At 36.7% G+C, this 13,457-nt stretch overlaps 1 protein-coding gene across 21 annotated transcripts in view; it reads right to left on the reverse strand.

Annotated features, from left to right (window-relative positions):
* The window catches only part of LOC144252070 (phosphatidylinositol 4,5-bisphosphate 3-kinase catalytic subunit delta isoform-like), a 132,174-nt gene that overhangs the window by 64,431 nt on the left and 54,286 nt on the right, over positions 1-13,457 (reverse strand). Inside the window, exon 3 of one of the 21 annotated variants that reach the window (XM_077794605.1) lies at positions 8,854-8,923. The exons of 19 other annotated variants lie outside the window; for them this stretch is intronic. The gene's annotated coding sequence lies outside the window, so the exon portion shown is untranslated. Of the gene's footprint in view, positions 1-1,358; positions 1,501-8,853; positions 8,924-13,457 lie in introns of those variants that run through there. One more of the 21 variants, XM_077794609.1, reaches the window with a different exon arrangement.

The raw sequence follows: 13,457 nt of genomic DNA on the forward strand, positions 1-13,457 counted from the left end.
AGTTTATAGGTGTGAAGAAGGGCTTGAGGCACAAGAACTTTCCACTCAGGCACCACTCAGAATGCGATTCCATCAGACCACAGTTCCACAAGGAGCAAGAGGTACATCGCCAACCGACAGGGCTGGAATTTTCCATTGGGAAGACTCAAGCCAGGGCAGGAAGAAGGCTAGAGAAGAATATCCTGTCTCTGTCGGGCTGTCTGAGACAGACAAAAGAGTCCAGAAAGGCGGCCTGGGCCTGGAACCCCAGTGTAGGATGGAGATGTGTTTAGAAGTGCCCCAGGTTTGCTGGGAGGAGAGTTCAGGATGGGTGTCAGGCAGAAAGGAAAAGATGATAGCTCAGGATTAAATTACAGGAGCTCTGGACCTCCACTAACTAGTCCCAGCAGAGGAGGAGGAGGAGGCTTGTCTGGGTTTAAATCAGGATATTAACACATTTAGCATTCTGATATTGGACTCCATTAACAATTTAATTTACACAGCATCTGTAGAGAAACCAGTGACACAAATCACCAAAGAAACAACTGACATGTTGTCACAAATGGTTTTCGTCAGAAGAGAGCAGCCTGCTAAATTTTAACACCTCACTAACATACAATAACACAACAGTGATAGGTGGCTAAGCTGTTTATGCAGGATTCTTAAAATGGCATCTGGCAACACAGCCTCGATTCCTGGATTGAAGCTAAAATGGTAGCAGTTTGTTCAATAGCTGAGCCTGTGTCTAAGCAGCCCTGCTAGTTTCAAAACCACCTTCCTAAATATCAGAACCAGGAAAAGCTCGACCAAAGTACACCAACAACCCAACGTTTAGAAGCTTAAAAAAAAAAAAAAAGAACCTGCAATGACAGGGAGAGAGAGTTTGTGAAGTTGCAGGTTCCTGAGGAAAAGCCTTCCCTTTCAGATTCTGAGCCTTCAACAGGAGGCTCTGGGATGGAGCCTTCTTGCCCTGGAACTAGGTGGATGGAAGGTTAGGAATCACACTGGCAGACATAAAGGTGTCTGTGCAAACAGAAAATGTTCTCAGGAAGCAGAAGTGGGGGCATGGTGGGGGTGGGTAGAAGCCTACTCCCCCTTCTCAGTGCAGGGCAGCCAGCTCTGCATCCTTCCCACATGTTAGGTAAAATGAAAGTGCTTCTGGAACAGCAGGCATCTGGAGAGCTAAGCTGGAGGGCTGCACCCCAGGCTGAGGCCAAGCTAAATTTAAAAGGCTGTTTATAAGCCTGAAAACGGCCACCATCCACCCAGCCCTCTGCAGAGCCACCCCTAAGACTTTAACATCAAGGAAAGACAACCCCAGTCTGCAAAAGAGAAACCCCAAGTCCCACGTTCCCCTCTCCAAGGAACAGGATACTCACAAATTCGGTTTTTGTCCACCCCCAAAAGGGCACTGAGAATGAACAATAGGTTTTTCAAAACCCATTTTCAGAGGCCAAACTAATAGCCTCATGGTGGATAATGTCATTTACTAAGGTCTGAGAATTGGCCTCAGGATTCCTCCAGAGCTGGGAATGAGGAGTCTCAAGGTGAATGCTTTTTTGCTCCAAGGGAGAAAGAGGGCACCGAGCCCAGGGCTAAGCCAGGGAGAGGATGGGCACTGGCTCAGTGCCGGCCAGTATGTAGGTGACTGTGATGGGGAGGGCCAGCCTGGCAGGCTCAGGCTGCAGAGCTGGCATGGCCACCGCCTGGTTGTTTGTCTGTAAGGAGAACAGGGGGGAAGGGCAGCCCCAGTGCAGCAACCTGAGGCCAAGGGTGAATCCTTACTTGTTTTGTGCATTTTAAGAACAACTTGGAGCCTCCAAACAGGCCAGCTTTCAGGTCTCTGCTGCAGGGTGGGGAAGGCCCCCTTGAATGTATCTTTCTTTTCAGAGTCAACCAGAGGCAAAACAAGATCCAGGACTGACTAATGTTTGGCTGCCTCTGCCAGAGGACAGAAGGGGAGAGAAGGCTGAAGAAACAAAGAAGGTCACCCATTGGAAGTGGCTGGTCCTTCCAAAACCCACCCCTGCCTGTAGGTTTTGCTACGCTATTGTCACCCAGCTTTCTAAAGAGTGACTCAGTCTTCTACTTCTAAGATCTCTACTGGCTCTTCCAGGGAAAGAAAAGGGGGATGTTTTGTTTAAAAGAAAAGGGGTTACAAGAAAGAAAGGAAAATAACTATTGTTTTCATCCCTAATTTATAACCAAGAGGCCCTCATTGTTTCTTTCTGACTCAAATCTTTGAGCTGTTAATTATAAAAGTAGCTGGACTTGGCTCCAACAGCCTCACTATGTTCATGCTCAGCAAAATTAGAAAAACTCTGAAGAAAGTTTACTGAGTGATTATATATAATTAATTCCTAGTTACAGACTGAACACTGACCATTTTCTGGAGCTAATAAAAGCCATTGCTTTCCCCTCCCCCTCCCCCAGGTGAATACCATTTAATTTCCCAAAGCAGAAAGTACATCCATTCTGGAGGGTCTTGGAGGAAAAAAATAGGAATCAAAAGCTCCAGTGTGTCTGTGTTTGTTCCGTGCAGCTGTCATTCTCTTTGGGGACCAAGGAGGCAGAAGAAAAAAAGAAAACAGCCCATCATTATGTTCCTCCCTCTGCAATTTACCAATGTGGCAGAAGAACATTCTACCTTGATGAGAGAAGCAAGGAGGGAGAAAGGAGGATACCCGAGGAATGAAATGTAGGACTCTTCAGCCTGGGGAGCTGCTTTTCCTGAAAGGAACAAAGATGGTAGTAGAAATTTCCAGAACACCCCTTCTCAGTCCAGCCACTGCAATTGTCAATCTTTAACCTTTTCTCCCAGTCTATTGGTTCAAGAGCGAGAGAGAGGAAGCCCATAGGATGCTCCGTGGGCCCACAATGCTGTCTCTACCTCGTCCTGCTGCAATTCAGACATTCCTTCCCTTTAGGAACTGGGAAATAAGGGCTACTTTGAAAAGCAATTAACATTTTACTGACCCGTGCTTGGTGATGGCCACAGTACCAGAGGAAAAGTGACCAGCTTGATCCAGGGGCTGGGAAAGTGCTGGGGCAGCACACTTGAAAACAGGTCTTAGCTTTCCAAACCTGTGGGAGCCATTTTAATGCAAGCTTTTAGAGGACAGATGCTCTGTCCTTAGTCTCCTTGCAGCCCAACAAACACAGTATTATGCAAACACTGAAGGCACCAAACCAGGTGTCTTGTGATTAGATATTGCTTCTAGGGAGACAATGAGAAGCTAAATATGAAATTTCCATTTAGAGCAAGGAGATAAGATCAAAGAAAATAGCTAAGTGTCTGAACTTAAGTTGGGGATGGGATGTTCCATATAAAATATCACCACCTTCTTCGCTTTGACTCTAAGATGCTGGCCCACCTTAGACTTCAAATTAGAATCTGGTGCATTTCTCCTTATTCAATGCACCTTCATCCAACTGGTGTCAAAAGTTGGGTGGCTGGACACTACTTTAAAAAGAAAAAAAATAGAATTAACTGACTTCATCAAGTTGGCATAACACAGATACTGAATATATTTCTAGCACTTAAAATCCTGCTGAATTGGTCTCCCAGCTGGAAATGTATGGAATGAATTTCCAAGGGAATTCTAAAGGTAACGCTAAGCAAAAGTTGACTTTTTTTCACTTTTAAATTCTAGCTATAGCATCCAGAGACCAGAGGAAAAGTAGAAAAAGACAAATAAAGCCAAGTCAGGCCAGCATGCTTACAGATGTGTGGGTCAGGTGTGGAAAAAGGCCAACTCTGTTGGTCAGTTGAGTCCTGAATGGAATCAAGTTTGGTGGTGGATGGGATTTTGCACTACGTTTAAATAACCCTAAAACTAAGTACTGACACCCCCACACCCACACACACACCAACAGTTAGCTCCCTGCCCCCCCATGTTTGTAGGGCTCTGTGACTCTAAGAACAAGCAGTTGCATTAACTAACAAGAAGCAGACCTCCTACGCAGAGTCCTAAGATCCAAACAAACCCAGTTAAAGGTGTAGAAGCAAGTGACAATGCCCTGAACATTTCTCCCCTGGCTGAGGGTAAACAGGAAGTGAAATCTTCCCTCCTAGCTGCAGGTTATCAGGAAAAACAGTGGATTCAAACAGTCACCTGAACTCCAGACTCTTTTTAAAAGCTTTTATTTTGTTCCTGCTAATGAAGCCCCCAGCTGCTGTAGCCAAGACCCCCACTTCCAAACAGACCCCAAATGTTCACAAAAACTCTGGCTACGTAGTCACAGAGGAAATGGATTGCTTTACTTACCAAATAAATGGTCGAGTAACTGTCTCATTTTTCCACAGTTAGGAAGAGAGAACAGCCTGGCAGACTTGGGACTTGATCAAAAATGAAATTGTTTTTAAAGAGTTACATGGTATTATTAAAAACACACACCAGCACCACAACAATACAACCCAACAACTGGAAAGGGAATGCTGTCAGGAGCCACAAACATGATTTTATTTCCTCTGCACTCTATCACACAGGAGCACAGAGGATGATACAATGTTTAAAACAATAGCCATTTGAAGGAAGATAAAATTAGATCCATATCTTACATCAACCATAAAAATAAGTTTCAAATGAATTAGGGATCTGAATTAAAAAAAAAATAAAACATTACAAATACAAGAAGCAGCCATGGAATAAATTCTACTTTAAACTTAGTATAGGAAAAGCTTTTTAAGGATGATTCAAAATCTAGAATCAACAAAAAGCAAGATTGATAAATTTCACTATATAAATGTCTTTGAATGCTTTGTATAACAAAACCACTATAATGAAAAATCAAGAAGCAACTGACAGAGACAAAAGATTCACAATATATATGGCATAAAGGGATAATAATGCTAATATATGAAGAACTAATCTAAGTAAGTATGAAAGATAATGTTGTGATAGGCAACTTGGAGGCTAAAGAAAAATAACTTTGTATACATGCTTTTAATCCAAAGAATAAAATAAATATCCATATGTTCATAATTATATAATAAATAATCAAATAAATAAATGATGAAAAAGCAAGAGCTCTTTCACACAAGTTCCAATTGATAAACATAGAAGGAAAAAAAATACAGAATTACCATTAGATAAATGTCACAGTAATAATTGTTGAAGGCAAGATCCACCAATGGATACTAAAATTATTGGGCAATATTTTGAAGACAAATAGTATTTGCATAGTCTGGAAGTATGTCACCCAAGATGCTTATCAATTGCAATAATTTTATAGGGAGTAAAATGGTCAGACACCAACTTAATCAACTGAGAAAGGTAAACATGACCAGCAATAAGACATGTCAATATCATGAACTCAATATGACACATTGAGATAGTTATAATATCATTCTTGTAGTATTGTCACCAAAAAGAAACAGCCTCAATCTAATCATGAGAAAATATCAGACACATCCCAATAGAATTGCATTCTACAAAGTAAGGGAGCAATATTAATCAAAAGTGTGAATATCACAAAAGATGAGGAAAGACTGAGAAACTATTACAGGCTGGACTAGAATAAGGAGAAATAAAACTAAATGTTATATGGAATTGTCCTGGGCCTCTACTATTTAAAAAAGAACATTAATGGAAAAATTGGTGAAATTCATAGAAGGCATGTAGTTTAGTTTCCAAAGTTACCAATGTTAACATAGTGTTCTTAACCATTATATTATGGCTAAGACATTAGTCTTAAGGGACATATGGTAAGGAACAGAAGGTAATTCTGTAATATTTTTCATCTATTTTACAGCTCTAAAGCTGGTTTAAAAGAAAAAAAATATTTTTAAAAATCCTAATAGAAAGTAGAGAAGACTGTTAGGTCTTATGATGTTAGGAATACCCAGGGGAGGTTTCCCAGTCCTTAAAACTCTGGGGACATTTTTGTCTATGTTTATATAAAAAGCTTCAGTCTGGGCCTGCTAGTAAGTTAAGGAACATAGCTTCTACTCTAGTGATGAGGATGACATAATTACTGAGTTACAGGGCTCCCTTTACCATCCTGCCTCGTCACAGACCTTGAATAATAATAAGAACCTAATAATCAGTTACTAAATCATAATGAATGACCATCTGACCTGACTGAAATTTCACTGTACAAAAAATTTCTAAGAAAATGTAAAAGATAATGCACTCTTAGCTTGTTGTTTTTTTAAGAAAAAAAAGATGTACATTGCAGAATTACTTATCATAGCCAATGAGTGAAAAATTAATATCTCAAACTAGGGAATTGATTAATAACTTTTAGTATATTCATATTGTGGAATGCCAACAAATAATTAAAATATTGTTGTAGACTAAGTATATTATAGATCATGTTCCCAAAAATTAAATAAGTGATATAAATAAATATCACCTATTATATATATATATATATATATATATATATATATATATATATATATATATTACACATATATAAGTACTTCCTATCACTCTACTTAGATAACAAGATTGAGAGAAAATTTGGTGAAAAAACATTCTTTAAAATGTTAACAGTAGACACTATTGGGCTGGGATTGTGGCTCAGTGGTAGAGTGCTTGCCTCGCATGTGTGAGATACTGAGTTCAATCCTCAGCACCACATAAAGAAATAAAGATATTTTAAAAAATAGAGTAGTCACTATTGATTGATGAGAATATATCCTGTTCTATTTTAAATGTTATTATTTTTAAAACAAACTAAGGAGACTTCTGGTTTTAAAATGGTGGAGGAAATACATCTGTACCCCTTTTCTTCTCCAAAGTCACCTTGCTACAACAGGCAGAAAACAAATAGAAATGGAAACTATGTCTTTGACAATACTAGGAAAACTAAATCTGAACCAATATATACAAGTAGGGAATTGCCCAATATAGAGACCAGTAGAGAGGCCCACAGGAAGATAAAGCCAAGACCCACCTGAAAACACAGAGCTCAGACAAAGCCTGCAGAGCACCTATTCTCCTAAGATGTGGGAGAACCCAAGAAGAGCAGCTGATAATTCCTTATCTAAACAATGATGTTGGAACATGCAAGCTTGTAGTTGAAATTCTTTGGTCCTCATTTGGCACTCAGAGAAGTAAGGAATCTGGAGCTGCAGAAAGAACCACACAGACATCTCAACTGAAAACAACCTGTTGTTGAGATGGGGCAGAATAGAGAAAGATTCAAACTGACCCCTTTGGATAAAGTGAAAAAGTAAAGTCCAATCAATTATCTTGTATACAAACCCACACTCACACAATCCTGTGTTGTAAATCTTATTACCATATTAGCTAAGATTAGGTTTACCTATATAACAACCAAAAGAAGCCTTAGAATGATAGATGACTATTTTCTGTCATTGAAAAATTTCAAGAAAAGGATTTGTATGATGATTGAGTTTGTCATCAAAGAAACAGCTCCTAACTTTCTGCGCTGATATTCATGTGGTTTACATGTTCCTGATCACCACACAGTCACCTAATAACTTTCAGAGCACTTTTGGATAGTTGAGAAAGAAGACCCCATCCCCTTCCTACTCTGAAGGTGCTTACTTTGAAGCCACAATCAACACTTATGTATTTTTGGACAGAGTTTAGTCACATGGCCAAAACCAGCAGTAAGGAAAGCTGGGAATTTTAGAGTTTTATGCAGGCACAATGACAATGAGTAGAATTGGTATCTGTTGTTATAGAAGGGAGAAATGGATGTTAAAGAATGTAATTAATAACTTCTGAAATGATTGCAAACCAGATGAAAAGCTTCACAGCTCAGAAGCACAACCTTGTCTTGTCTCCTACAAACAGGTGTCGAAAAGAACATATTCAGAAATAAGTAGTTATTACAAAGGAACCAGTACACAAAATACATGAAGATGTCCCAAGCAAACAAAGGAGATATATAGACAAAACAATTTCCACATAAAAAAACTAAATTTTGACAAAGCAAAAATGTTGCCATAAAACAGATAAAATTATGATTAGGCATATTTCCATATAATCAAAGAACTTAATAAAAACTTTTAACAATCTTGAAGCAAAGATACAAGAGCCAGGGAAAGGATGAATAAATGTTACTAAAAATACTATAAAAAAGTGCTACAAAAGTAAGCAAAATAAATGCAAAAAAGAACATTAGAAGCTCACCAAAGTTAAATAAAATGGGGACAATTAACATCTTTGGATTATATGTGTCCAATTCTATATTCAATCAAGATATCATTAAAAATAAACAAAAATAAAAATCAAATGTATGGTATGCCAAGAAAAGATGATGTGGGATAGTTGAAACTGAGAAGATATTAGGTTCCAGAGTTGAAGGATCTGTTGGGTGCCCGCAGGAAAAAAAGATCAGGTCTTGAATGTGGGCAATAAAATAAAAGTGTCAATGGGAATCTAGTTGAAAACTCCACAGCTTTTAACCTTATATGATAGAGGAGCAATGGCTACAAATATCTTGGAGTCCAAAGATTTTTTAAACTAGCTAAACCAGAGGTCAGAGAACCTTTTTCGTAAAGAATCAGATGGTAAATGTTTTCAACTTCGTGGATCATACTGTCTCTGAGTCACAACTACTCAATTCTGTGGTTGTGAAGTAGCCATAGACATTAGTTAAATAAAAAGGCATGGTTGAATTCCAATAAAACTTTATTTGTAAAAACAGTCTGCTGGATTTGGCCCATGGGTCATAATTTGCTGACATCTAAGCTAAATAATCACTCAAGACAAAAGAGAAATATTTTTGAGGCTGCAGGCTCTTTCTTTAGAGGTACAATCCTCATAATCTAAAATATTAGAGGATAAACTTCAGTGGACAAAAGATAAATGAAGAAACTCAAGCAAACATACTGGCAAGAAATAAAAAGCTAAAATATGCTGTACTACCTGGAAAACAGAAAAAGAGACATACCTTCCGGCTTCTTTTGCAAGTGCTTTAGAGGCCCCATGATGTGAAAGGATAATTCAGGAAACTAAGACGTCTGTTGGAACCATAAAAATTATGATCAGTTCTAAATAAGTAAGGTGATATCACTTTCACAGAGCCCTTTTAAAAGCATCTATAGATTTACAGGGATATTTGGATTGTTAACTCACAGTGACAACTGAAGTAAGAGGACCTCTATATTCTCACATGTAAAATGAAGGGTTGAATTTAATCAGATCCTCAGTGCTGGCTGCTCATTAGAATCACCTGAGGTTTTTTTTTTTTTTTTTTTTTTTAAGTGCCTCTTGGGTCCCATCCATGACCACTTAAATTAGAATTCTGATATGCCACAAAGGGAAAGAACCAAGGGATGTGATGGTTTTTGAGGTATTTTAATTATTAATTCAGGCATTTAATGTACATATGTGTACACATATGTAAATATATATTACACTTATATGTAAATATATGTGTGTGTACATATATAAAATTATTCAAAATTTAGAAACTTGAAAATGTTGCATAAAAACATCCAAACTACTTAGTAAATTTTCAATGTGTGTTTCTACAACAGAACACTAAAGTGGGCATTTTGGACCAAGCCACAAAAAACCTAAAAACCTAATGCCATCTAATATTAAAGAAACTGGTAATTTTTTTTTATGAATAAAGAAAAAATTGGGTAAGCCCTTCTGACAATGTAATTCATTTCTTACTTTAAAAATAAAAGTATCCCTAGCACACAAGCGTAAAATATCAAAATGTTTTGAAAGTTAAGATTCTTAGGATGTTTGTTTGATTTTAAAGACCATCTCCATAAAATACATCCCTAATTTATTTTTTAAACAGCTCATTTCCAGAACTTAGCAAATCAGAGAGAGATTTAAGAATATAAAGGAAAATTAGTAAATCTCAGGAGAGAAATGAGAAAACAGATAATCATAATTATTATGATGACAACAGTTCCAGTTAGCCCAGGGCGAGTCTAGTGTGCACCTGTTATTACAGATCAATTATGAATGGTGCTTACTTTTAGTCTCAAGCATTTTTCTAGTGTAGGCAAAAAATAATATGGCAACTCTGCCATGGATGATTACAATAACAAATGAGTCATGTCTCTTCATTACATAAGACCCAAGAACCCATGCTAAGAAATATATTGGTGATTAATACTGTACCCTAACAAAAGGAAACAAGATCTTTACAAGAATATGTGATTGGGAATCAGTCTTAGTGTGTAGCATGAGGGGTGGAGCTAAGTCATTTAGCAGAGTCAACAGATGATATTTTCACAAGGGCACACACACAAGAGATACTGAAGGACAGATACTAGAAAACCAAATTGCATTTGTTGGTAATGGGATTGAAGAAGCTTGGATGGGGATCAGAAAAGACTTCCTAATATGTGGAGAGAAAAGCAGATCCAAGTATTGGGGTGCCAAAGACCAAATCTGGTCAGGAACAATAAGGGGAATGAGAAGTCTCAGGCAAGAGCTTGGGAAAGCTTGGTATAGGATGATTTTGCCAAGGAACTTCTGCTGTTTGCTCCAGTGTTTTATTGAACTGATCTCACCACAAAGATATCTTAATGCATTAAGTTTCTGGCACTCAGATAGAATTATAATTTGTAAAAAAAATTTAAATGAAATCTACTATAAGATTTTATTAATTCAAACCTTTAATTAATTTGAACTCTTCAATTATTTTTCTAAAAATTTCTTTCCAAATCAGGAACCTTGGTTTTTAAAGAACACTAATCAGAAGGTCATTGTCCTATACTTATGTTATTTGATCGTCTAAAATTTTCATGCATTAGGTAGAAAATTACAGTCTGCAGAATGCACAAAGATAAAGTATCAAGTCAGTCCCACCCAGGGCAATCCTGATGTGCACAATCAGTCAATGGAGGGGCAGATGTCACTCTCACATCTCTTTCATATCCAAGAAGGAGTGTGTGACAATGCTCTAAAAGTGAATAATAATATTTTTTAACTCAACAAATATTTATTTAGCATCTACTATGTAGATGGCTTTATGCCTGCTTGATAATTTGTGGGAATGTGTGAAAATGTGAAAAATGAACTACAACAGCAAAAAGTATTTATTTAACAGTAATAAACAAACATCCCCCGGGATCCTTCATCTCTTCTTTCTGAGAATGGTTCATTGCTTAGGCTCCTTAAAAAGGCACAGGCTTAATCTCTGAGTAGCCTATGACCTTAGAGAAAGCAGAGAGCAGCCTTTAAGCTCATGGCTTCCTGGGTGCTTCCTTTTCAGACACTCCAAAGCCTCAGCTTCTCTTCTTATCCTAAGGGTTAATGAGCCAATTCCCTTCCAATAAATTCTGCATTTGCTAAGTTAATTGCAGTTTGTTGCAAATAAACAGAATTTTCTGTTGACTAAGACAGATAACAATTTCTGTATGCTATAAATAAACAGAAATTTCTGGTGACTAAGACAGATAACAAAGGTGAATTTGATATTTTAATTTAAGAAAGTAACCAATAACTTTTTCTGACATTTGATAAAATTCATGTCAAGAATATAGCAACCAAAGGGAATTTCTTCTACAAAGAAATAGATTAAATATAAAAGGAAAGAAAAAAGCCCAGTAATAAATAAGGTATAATCTTAGTGAAAATTCTTAAACCTGACACTAGAACCATAGTAAATCCATTTGGGTGAAAATAAAGTGAGAGGGGAATAGTTAATAACTGTGGCAATATGCTAAAGCCTGTTCAATCAAATGGAAGTTATAATTAACAACTTTCTAAAATATACTAGCAGCCCTGGTTTTCTTAATTATAAATCATTACCCCTGAATTTACATTCATGGGTTGAATTTAGACAATGTAAAGGGTTGAACAAATGTTTCAAACTATCACCACTTGACATTGCTTCTTGCTTAGCCCGAACAGCTTAATTTCAGCAACATAGCCACTTTTCACTTAGTACAGTATTTATGAAATTATTTGAGTATCCTATTTTGCTTCTGTAGTTATTTTCTAAAAAATGAATGGGCAATAAAAAGGTAAACATATCAGTGTTACTAATAAGTAATATATATCTCCCAAGCTTATTATAGTGAAAACCAAAATAGAGATCATTAGTTGTATAAAAAATAGCAGATCTCTGCCATCAGTTAACATCCTTGGGGTCAAGTTCTTAAATTGAAACTTAGTTTTAAATGAATAAAATGATCTTACATAAAGTGTATAAAAAGATAGAACTACCATCATGTTTCCTAAAACTTCTGGTATACTTAAGGATTATTTATTCTTCTGGAAACAGTTATCCATTATAATACCCAAGTGAACAATTCAATGTCTATACATCCAATTTCCCTCACAGTCTCAGGGAACTATGATGTGCTAAGATAATGGACTGTCTCTAGGACGAAACTTGCACAGAGGCAAATTATAGGGGAAAACTCAAGTTTTCTTGATGTCTACTAGAAGTCCTTCACAACACAAAGTGGTTACAATTGTTCTTTACTGGCAATATTGTCTCTTAAGTAATAAAAGATACAGAAAGGATACTGCTGTTTTGGATCATCTTCTAACGGGGAAGAACTGAATGGTTACCATGTCATCCTGGAATTTGTAATGTGAAAAGGAAATACTGAAGCTGATGTTTGCTGAAGATTTTAAGACAGCAAATGTCAAAAACTTCAAAGGTAAGGAGGGAATTACAATACAAATGGGAATAGCTCAGAATACAGACTCAAGAAATGTGTAGGTCTGAGCCTCAGTATGACATTGAGCAAAGTGTTTCAATTCTCTGTTTCAGTGTTTTCCTCTGAAAAGTAAGGACACAGACTGCCTGGGAAAATCACTTAGCCTAATTTTTTTAATGAGAAAAATAATAGTATAGACCACATATTTTTTCTTGGAAAAATTAACTCATAAAATCCATGTAAAATATTTAGCACTGAGTTTAGTATATATTAAGAATGTTTATTATTATTTAAATGTGTCTTTAATTAATCTGAACAAACCAATTGAACTCTGTACTGTATTTTTATGTAATAAAAAAAATAAAGTTAAAAAAAAAAGAATGTTTAAACCTAAACATAATATTATAATTAGCATTTTATGGACTCTAAAATTCTAAGAAATAATTGAAGGATTTATGAAAGAAACTAGTCTAATCTGATAGCTCAGATTTAAAATGAATAGAAGATGGAATAAAAGAAAATGTGGCTAAGGATGAGCATCAAAGGCTATTAACAACTTCTAAGAATAGAATGTTAAAAGGCAAGAGCTCAGAAAGAAATTAAGTTGTATTTCTGAGGACAAAAGGACTTCTCCACCTACATTTTGAGGAAAGGAGAGGGACAGAATTTACATACCCTTTAGGGATTATTTTGCAAATTCACCAAAGGAAAAAGAGAAAGCAGAGCTACTTAATTTCAATTTGAGATCTAGATTCTCCAGAAGAATGGTTTTCACCTGAGAAAGAAAGATGATGCTAGGTAGAGAGAGTGTGTATCAAACTGTAGGGATAGAAGAGAGGAAGGAAGACATAGAATAATCCTTACAAGGATCCAGTCACCCAGATGTATGAACTAGGTGATAGCTCACAACTAT

This window comes from Urocitellus parryii, unplaced genomic scaffold (genome assembly GCF_045843805.1).
Source record: "Urocitellus parryii isolate mUroPar1 unplaced genomic scaffold, mUroPar1.hap1 Scaffold_37, whole genome shotgun sequence".
Taxonomy (NCBI): Eukaryota; Metazoa; Chordata; class Mammalia; order Rodentia; family Sciuridae; genus Urocitellus; species Urocitellus parryii.